This window comes from Barbus barbus, assembly GCF_936440315.1.
Source record: "Barbus barbus genome assembly, chromosome: 1".
NCBI lineage: Eukaryota > Metazoa > Chordata > Actinopteri > Cypriniformes > Cyprinidae > Barbus > Barbus barbus.
In genome coordinates, this window is record NC_136729.1 from 32,054,174 (window position 1) to 32,063,383 (window position 9,210).

The following is a 9,210-nucleotide window of genomic DNA, read 5'->3' on the forward strand; positions in this document are numbered from 1 at the left end:
ATTTAGTCCAAAGTTGAGGTCTCCCCCAAGAACAAATGCGCAATCTAGGTGTTCAGAGAGTGCGGTAAAAAAACCGTGAAAAAAAGAGGGGTCATCAACATTTGGACCATATATACTAACAATACATAACTTTTTGTCAAATATAGATAATTTAATGATTAGAAATCTACCTTCTGGATCTATAACTGTGTTGAGTACTGTGAAATTAACATTTTTATGTATTAAAATTGCTACCCCCCTTTGCCTAGAGTTATAGCAGGCTGAGAACACATTAGGAAACTCAGTTGTTTTAAGTTGATCTGTAGCTGTGGCAGATCTATGAGTCTCTTGTAATAAAACAACGTCTGCCTGTAGTTTTTTAAGCTGGTTAAATATTTTTAACCTCTTTTCTCTGGAGCCAGCTCCATTCACATTCCATGTGACAAACCTCAGTGCGCCCATAGATGTGTGTGTGTAGCTAATGCTGTTCGCTGCGTGTGATGCTCAAATGAATAAGATATGAGCGGGCGTACGCGCTTGTATGCGAGTATGTCCTTCATGTCTGTGTGCGCTGTAAGGTCGGAGTGGTTGCGTTGACGCTGAATGTATATGTACATGGTCGTGCCGTGCAGATGTGTGATATAGGGTGTTGTGTGTGTGTATGTGTAGTAAAGCAGGTGATCGGTGCAGTGAAAGGAGTTAGAAGTAAGAAAGATATACAAAGAAGCAAGCAGAGAGGGATGCAAGTAAAAACTTGAAAGAAACAAAAACATTGCAACAACATTTAAACGCTGCGGAGACTGACGGTATCGTGTTTGTTATGATATCATATTAAATTAGCGAATTGACATAAATAGTTAGAGGTAAATGGAAGAACAAGCGAGGAAAGAGGAAAGAAAAAAAAAGAAAAATATAACGGATTCTTATCTGGAGTGGTGTTAATATAACCACGGAGTGGTACTGAGGTTACGGTAAAGCTGCCCGTCCACGTAGAGCCGGTCCACGGCGATGACAGCTCGGGAGCCCTTTTGGATAAGACTGCGTCGGATTGGGAACAGAATTTTGCGTCGCTCCAGGATTTCTTTGGGGAACTGGTCGTTTACGCTGAAGTCGGTTCCTTTCAGCTCCCTGCCGCGACTCTTCACCTGCTCTTTCTGCTTGAAGTATCCAAATTTGGCCACAATAGGACGCGGCCTCGGGGCTCCAGGTTTCTTCGCTCCCATCCGATGGACTCTTTCGAAGCAGATGTTTTCCACGGTGTCTTCCGGAAGTTTCAGGTATGTCTTGATAAAGGTTTTAACCGTAGTTTCTACGTCCTCTTCGGCAGATTCCGAGATGCCCGAAAACACCAGGTTATCTCTCATGCTACGGGCCTGGAGATCGATAATAGTCTCTTTTATTTTTTTATTTTCTTCACTTATACGGGTCACATTCTCAGTTAGAGACTTGACCGAGTCCCGTAGTGATGCGTTTTCAGCAGCAAGTGTTTCCACCTGCTGCTGGCTGAATTCCAGTGATTCCCTCAGGGATTTGAATTCACGGTGCAGGATCTCGACCAGGGACAACCTCGCGTCGAAGCTGGATAACCGCTTGTCGATTGAATCCAGGATGTCGGTAAAGCTTTTACCTGTCGGCGATGTTGTTTCAGGCGAGTCTGTCGGGCGACTTCTTTTGGAAGACGGCGTCTCGCTTTTGGCTGGGGAACATGCATTTTGGTTTTTCTTCATGACTATAACGTCGAAGCACCAGTCGATGTATTCCTGAAGAGTTTCCAAATTTTCCTCGTTGTCCTCGCTGTTCATTCAGTTTTTCTGCCAAGTCTCCAGCGTCTGACGTCACCTACAGCATTTCCGGTTTCCTTACGCGTCAGTGTTTGGGTTTTCCTGTCAGTCTCTTTAAAGTGAGCGAGGAAGTAGAAGTTCTGATGGAAGTCATCAAAGAGTTATTAGTGTTCTCCAGCTCAAAGGCAACAATGTTATGTTCACGCTGTCTGTGCCTCATGCATAGTGGAATGGTGAAGAGACCGTAGATTACACATTGTCATCTGTATAAGTCTGTACGTATGTATGGTAATGTCTATATGTAAATTGTTTATATGTAAATTGTCTATATGTAAATTGTTTCTGCAGTGTCTGGAGCACGCTCTCAAGAATTTCACTCACGAAGGCACACGTGCTGTGGTGATGTGACAATAAAAGTGATTAGATTTTTGAGATGATGGGGTCCAAACAAGCATTTAACAGGCCGAACATAAAAAGGATGTGTGAGAGAGAATGGGACACCGATTCCTCCAGGCCAGTGGGACAGAACCAGTACCACAGGCCAAGCATGTAGTAGGGTGTCCAACACACCATGAATGACAGCACAATGACCACAGTCATGTTCAGTGTGCGCATGCGTGCCCTAGGGATGTTGTTTTTTGACCTGCTGCACTTTGTTGGACAGCACTAGATGTGACAAAGATCACAACAGAAGTAAGACGTCAGCGTGACAGATGACACGTAATAAAGTTAGGGCAAAGACACCCCAGGGTCATGTTACTTGCAAACTGATCAAGTTACAATTAGAACTATAGCTGCAAGCAGCAATGACGGGACCAAGCACATCAGCGGTAAAACGAGGAGCTAAGCATAGCATGGAGCATCCGACCAACTGCAGAAAGTAATTGAGTAATTGAAGCCATTTTAGGATTATTTTAGTCAAAACGTCTGAAAAATCATATATAAACTTCTAGTAATATGATTTATTGGCTTATAACGTTTGAGCAATAGGTGGCGCTGTTATGAAGTCAATGTGGTGTGTTCTCTGTGAGTTGACAATGGCACACAAAGTTTGGTGTCAATATGCCAAAGCATTGCAGAGTAACGGCATCAAGTGTCATTTTGGCATCATCCCTCAAATTCGTTGTTGTGGTATGTGAAAACCGCTTTGTCTTTCAACATGAAATCCATAACTTTTTGTCAGCATGGTCTGAAGATGATATGATTCGATTTTGGTGAAAATTGGACCAACGGTCTAGGAGGAGTTCGAAAAAAGTGGCAGAGAGAAAGTTTGGCTGACTACGGCAACATTTGTATCACTGTTCAAAGCATGACCCAAGGAATCTATTAATATCAGTCTCATTACAATAGGCAAAATTCACAGAAAGATATAAGCATTTATTTGACATTTCATTATAACTTCTGACCACAAGGTGGCACTGTCTGAAAACATTTCGAGTACTTTCAGGTCATGGTCTCCATGGTACATATAAAGTTTCGGAATGGTACACCAACGCATTCGTAAAATAAAGCATTTTATATCATAAACCTCCATTATACTCAATGGCAATTTCATGTTTTGTTCAATTATAGCGCCACCAAGAGGCACAATCCCACCAAATCCAGTCCTTAGAGTGTGCCCATACATACGTGTGTCAACTTTGGTGAAAATATCTCATTTTGTTTTGGAGTTATAGACATATTTGTGTGCAAGTAGATGAAAAATGACTGACTGTTGACTTTGTTTGCATTTTTGTTATTTTTTACTTATATATGTTATTTGTTATTTATATATACACAGTTATTTGCAAATTCAACATAGCTTTTTGCCAGCATGGTCTGTAGATGATTTTAGCCAATTTTGGTGAGAATCGGACGAATCGTCTAGGATGAGTTCCAAAAAGTAGGTTTTATGAACAATTGAAAATAGCGAAAAAACTAAACCTCTTTACTACTAAATTTTGGACTTTATTCAACTCGGCACAATCCCAGTAAAAGAGATTAATTCATCTGAAATGTAAAAAAAAAAATTGTATAAACACATTTAACTGCCCATATCTTTAATTAAAGATATATAGTGTATAGGCTATATGCCAGCATCACTGAATTCAAATTTGATGATTTCACTCACTTAGCACACAGCTTTTAATGCATTACGATTCATGTAATTCACGAAACTCATAGAATTATTCAATAATTAATACATGAAAAAATAATAGCAATGCCACCCAGGTCTTTTTTTAATACATCTTACACTACCTCAAAATGTCTCTTACCTGTGGTATGGATAACACGACACTCATGGTCCATGCTACACTCAGCAAAACTTTGTTCCACTTCCTCGCTCGGTTGATGGACAGAGGGTTGAGAATAGCAGCCTGTCAGTCCAGATTTATCACCACGGTCACGAAAGCGCACGAGTACATGGCCACGAGTTTGAGGAACATCAGCGTCCTGCATGCGAGGTCCCCCGCGAGCCACCGCAGTTATAGTCCTATGGCAAGCCGTTTTATGGCAAGCCGTTTTAGCATTTAAACCTTCGTTCAGACTATCCATAAATATATTTACAGATAGGAAAAATTGTATTTTGACGAGTGATAATTATAATTTGACTAGTCAGAATGACAATTAGAGATATCTGCAAATATAATTGCACTAGTAAGAAATCGGATTTGAGATATCTGTAAACATATTTTGACTAGTCAAAACTCAATTTAAGATATCTGTAATGATGTTATAGATATCTTTAAAAGACGCGTCATATATCCGCAAATGTAATTAGAGATATCTCTAATTCCGTTTCGACTAGTTGCAATTATATTTGAAGATATTTCGTCGGGTCCTGATCACACTGACGGGGCTTATTTCGCGATAACTACCGGCTGCCTGTACATTATCCCTTACTTGACATTGCAATTTATGAATTAAATCAACATTACGACAAAATGAAAAACATAAACGTAAATTATTAGGGGGCTAAATATAATATAAATTCCGGCGCTATCTCTGACAACTATATAGTAATAATATATATTACCTTACAAGCTGTTCATTTACAACGCAATGAACGCATTGTTGTAAATGATTTGCAAATAATGCAGTTACAATTACAGTGTTAACCTACAGGAATTATTTAATTACCTGAAAACCAGGTCAGGCCGTTCTGAGATTTTGGCGCGCTCGTCGAAGACCATGGTTAAGGCGGGGCTTAGCAAAGGGGTGGTTTGTGTACACAATTAAGATATCTATTAAATAATTATGACTAGTCAGAATGTTAATTCTAGATATCTACATTCAGATTCTTCCTAGTCACAAAGCTGAATGCGGATATCTCCAAAGAAAGATCCTCCTAGTCGAAAATCTGATTGAGATATCCATAATTAAATTGCAGATATCTTTAAATAAGTTTTGACTAGGAAGAATTCCAATTCAAGATATCTCTAATCAAGTTTTGCCTAGTCAAAAATCCAATTCAAGATATCTACAACTGTAATTCGACTAGTAGTAAATTATTTACAGATATCTACAAATGTATTTGTGGATATCTTTAAAAATGACGAATGAAAGATATCTCCAATTGGATTATGACTAGTAAAAACCCAGTTAGAGATATCTTGAATTATAATTTGCACTAGTGGCAACTCAGTTAGAGATATCTCTAATTTAATTGTCACTAGTAAAATTGTAATTAGAGATATCTCTAATTACAATTCTGCCTAGTGAAAATTCATTTATAGATATCTTTAATTACAATTTCTACTAGTCAAAACTCATTTGTAGATATCTGAAAATATTTTCCAATGGAAGTTAATGGAAGAATATGACTAGTCATAAAAGCAATATAGATATCTCTAATGTATATTACGACTAGTCAAATTAACATTGTAGATATCTTCAATGCATATTATGACTAGTCACAATCACATTGTAGATATCTTGATTGCAATTACGACGAGTCAAAATTGCAGAATAGATATCTGGAATTGGAATTATGACTAATCAAAACTGAATTATGACTAGTATGGCAAAGAGTATTTAATGCTAAAACGGCTTGCCATAATAGTCCACCCCGCGTCCAGCGGCATGACGACGAACGTCACCAGCAAATCCGCCACCGCCAGGTTGGTGATGAGGAGTGTGAGCTGAGCACCCCTGCCAGATTATGCACCCCTTCGTTGAAATCGCTGCCTGATTGCCTAATCGCAACCCCACCCCTAATCTTAAACGGTCAGGTCAGTTAAACCAATGTGAAGAGTTGGTAAACACGCGGACGCTCAAAATTAATACCAAGAGGGGATTTAAAAACTTTACTTAATTTAAATGACAGGTAATAAACTATTTATTTTCGATACCTTTTTGATTAGGCTACAGGAAACGTAAAAAGTATCCTTAAACGTACAAAAACACCTTAAAGCTCTCTTGTTTTAGCTGGCCATGGCTCCTTGGTGACCCCAGAGATGTGTGGTCCTTTGGATGAGCTGGACATCAGTCCTGAGTGTCTAAATCAGTGCTTCTCAAAGTCCGGACTCCGGTCCGGATCCGGACCCGGAGGGAATTCAATCCGGACCCGCTTCTATTTCATATTTCAAGAACACTAATTATATTTCCAACTTTGATAAACGCACGTTAAACTTGTAAATCATTTGTTTATTTATTCTTATTTTTTTTATGTCTTTTGGAGAAGGTCCGAAATTGCAGGCGAGATATTGAAACTTTTCCTTCATGACATTTGTTGTCATCATGACATCCAGTGAGCGTATGACGTTTGACGTAATCTGGCGACATTTCACCGCTAATATTTTAATTTTTTTGTTTTGTTTTGCTATCACTTATATTATGGCAATTTGTCTTATAGCAGTGCCCAGTGTATACATTTATTTGTGGCGGCTTGTCACAATATCAAAACTGACCGCTACAAATAGATTTTCCAAAAGGCTTATACTTCGTTGAATAAACTGAGCACTGCGCGTTTTTATATGAATGTATCTTTTAACCGTCCGTTTTCTTCAGAAAAGCTTTGATGTCAATTTTCATTTGGTCTTTCCTGTAATGGCTGATAAAGTAGCGCTTATTTGATTACAGTCGTTACCGGGGAAACAGCTATATATCACGCTCCAACAGCGCCTCCTGCTGGCAGAGAATCAACTTGCATTTGCTAGTCTGCGGGAAACACTGGTGTCTGTCAGCAAACATAAACAAAAAAGCATGCTTCAGAACTGTTTTGAGAAGGTGCTTAAGTTTTGAGCCATGTATTATTACTATGAATTAGGCTACTACTACTACTATTACTATCTTGTGCCCTGCAATAACCATTTACGCAAACTCTCTTTTGATATAAAGGGAAAAAAAGAGAAAATTGGCCCAAAAAATCAGCATCATATATCGGCCATAGGCTGCCCTGATTTCTAAATATCAGCATTGGCCAGAGAAAAAACATTATAGGTCGACTTCTACTGCTGACACTTCAATTAATTGTTTTGCCACTTTTGCACTTGTTATTAAAGTATTTTGAATGCAAAGGGAACCTTTTTTTTTTAAATGAGTGTTTATTTGTTATATGTTATGTATGTTTATTAAAAACTCGTTTTGTAATAACCAATTGTTCCGGACCTTTGACACTGATGAAAATTCAGATTTGGACCTTTGAATGTAGACTTTGAGAACCCCTGGTCTAAATGAATCGCAGCATCACTGGAGGCATGGTTAATTAAGATAATAGCCAAATGTGATCAAAGGACCTCTCCTTTCATGGCTAGTGGCGGCTTATGGTTAGTTTGCTAATGCGTTTTAAAGAAAGGATGTAAGATGTGTAAGATAAAGATAAGATAAAGGCATGTCATTGAAAAGTCTATAAACTGTGCAAGAAAAGCCTGGTAGAGATGTTTTGGTAGTTTGATGCTTCTCTGTAAAGTCAGTATGTGTCAAATGTCCTAATTTATATAGGCTAGTGAAACAATATGACAACCCAGTAGTGAGGACATTTTTACTGGTCCTGGCTAGTTAAAAAGACTTATGAATAGGGCAAAACATCTTTTTATTTAAATGTTTTGCACGTGGTTCTGTGAAGGATAGGTTTGGTTCGGGGACAGAAAATATCATTAACCTGATATGAAATCAATGGAAGTCTATATACAATGTCCTCACTAAGTGAAACAAGTGTGTGCGCGTGATTTTGTTTTGGTTTGTGATGTGCTTAGTAAGTATCATGCTCAGAGGCAATAGAGACACATGTGATGTGAAAGAGTGTTGTCAGGAAGGTCAGAGTGTCCCACAGCAGGACAAACGATGAGCTCAGACAAGCTACCGATTCCACTCTGAAAGCCTTGCAGCCTTTAAACGGTTTCAGTTTCAGGGACGAGAACATTACATTTACATTTATTCATTTAGCTGACGCTTTTATCCAAAGCGACTTACAATTGCTATATATGTCAGAGGTCGCACGCCTCTGGAGCAACTAGGGGTTAAGTGTCTTGCTCAGGGACACATTGGTGTCTCACAGTGGATTCGAACCCGGGTCTCTCACACCAAAGACATGTGTCTTATCCACTGCGCCATCACCACCACCATTAAGCATCTTAATGAAATCCAAGTCCTTTATTTTTATCCAAATGTTCCAGCACTGGTTTTATCATGTCTCCTTTTGTCATCTTTATTTATTAATTGTAAACATAAAATTAATTTATCCTGAAAGAGATGTGACAATACATCACTCATAAGCATAAATATTAACAGGCCTAAATTTGAATATACATAATTCCATATTGTATGTACGTGTAATGCACCTAATTCTATTTAGACAAATATTCCATAGGGGTTTATAGAATGTGTTGGTTCCTATGACTATATACTGTTACTGGCACCGTTTGTAAACAGGATGTCACTGTGTGCTATAAACATGGAAATTTTTCAGTGACTCTTTCTGTAGGTTACATCATCGCCAGTATCTGCCAACAAGTGACTGTCTTTATGACCGAGTCATTGAATGATTTATTTACCAGATTCATCTTAAAGGGATAGTCTACCCAACAATGAAAATTCTAATATTCTGTTGAAAGCCAAACCATTTCTGTTCCCATTGATTTACACAGTTATTTGTACATTCAGTGGAAGTCAATGGGAACTGAAGCTGTTTAGTTATCATTATTCTTCAAAATATATTCTTTTGTGTTCAGCAGCAGAAAAAAAATCATAGTTTTGGAACAACATGTGGGTCTGTAAATTGTGACAGAAATTATTTTTTGTGGACGGACTATTCCTAATCTTCATATCATTCACTGGACCGGTTCATTCAAGATACTGTTTCAGACTTATAAGTGCATCACTGCCACCTATCTCTCAAATGGACCATTGAGACTACTAATTGAGATTGTAGATAGTGTCAATGGTCCATTTGAGAGATAGGTAAAAAACTATATAAATACTGTTCAGTTTCTTGCACAGACTGATCGTTTCGTGTCTTTAGACCTCAGTG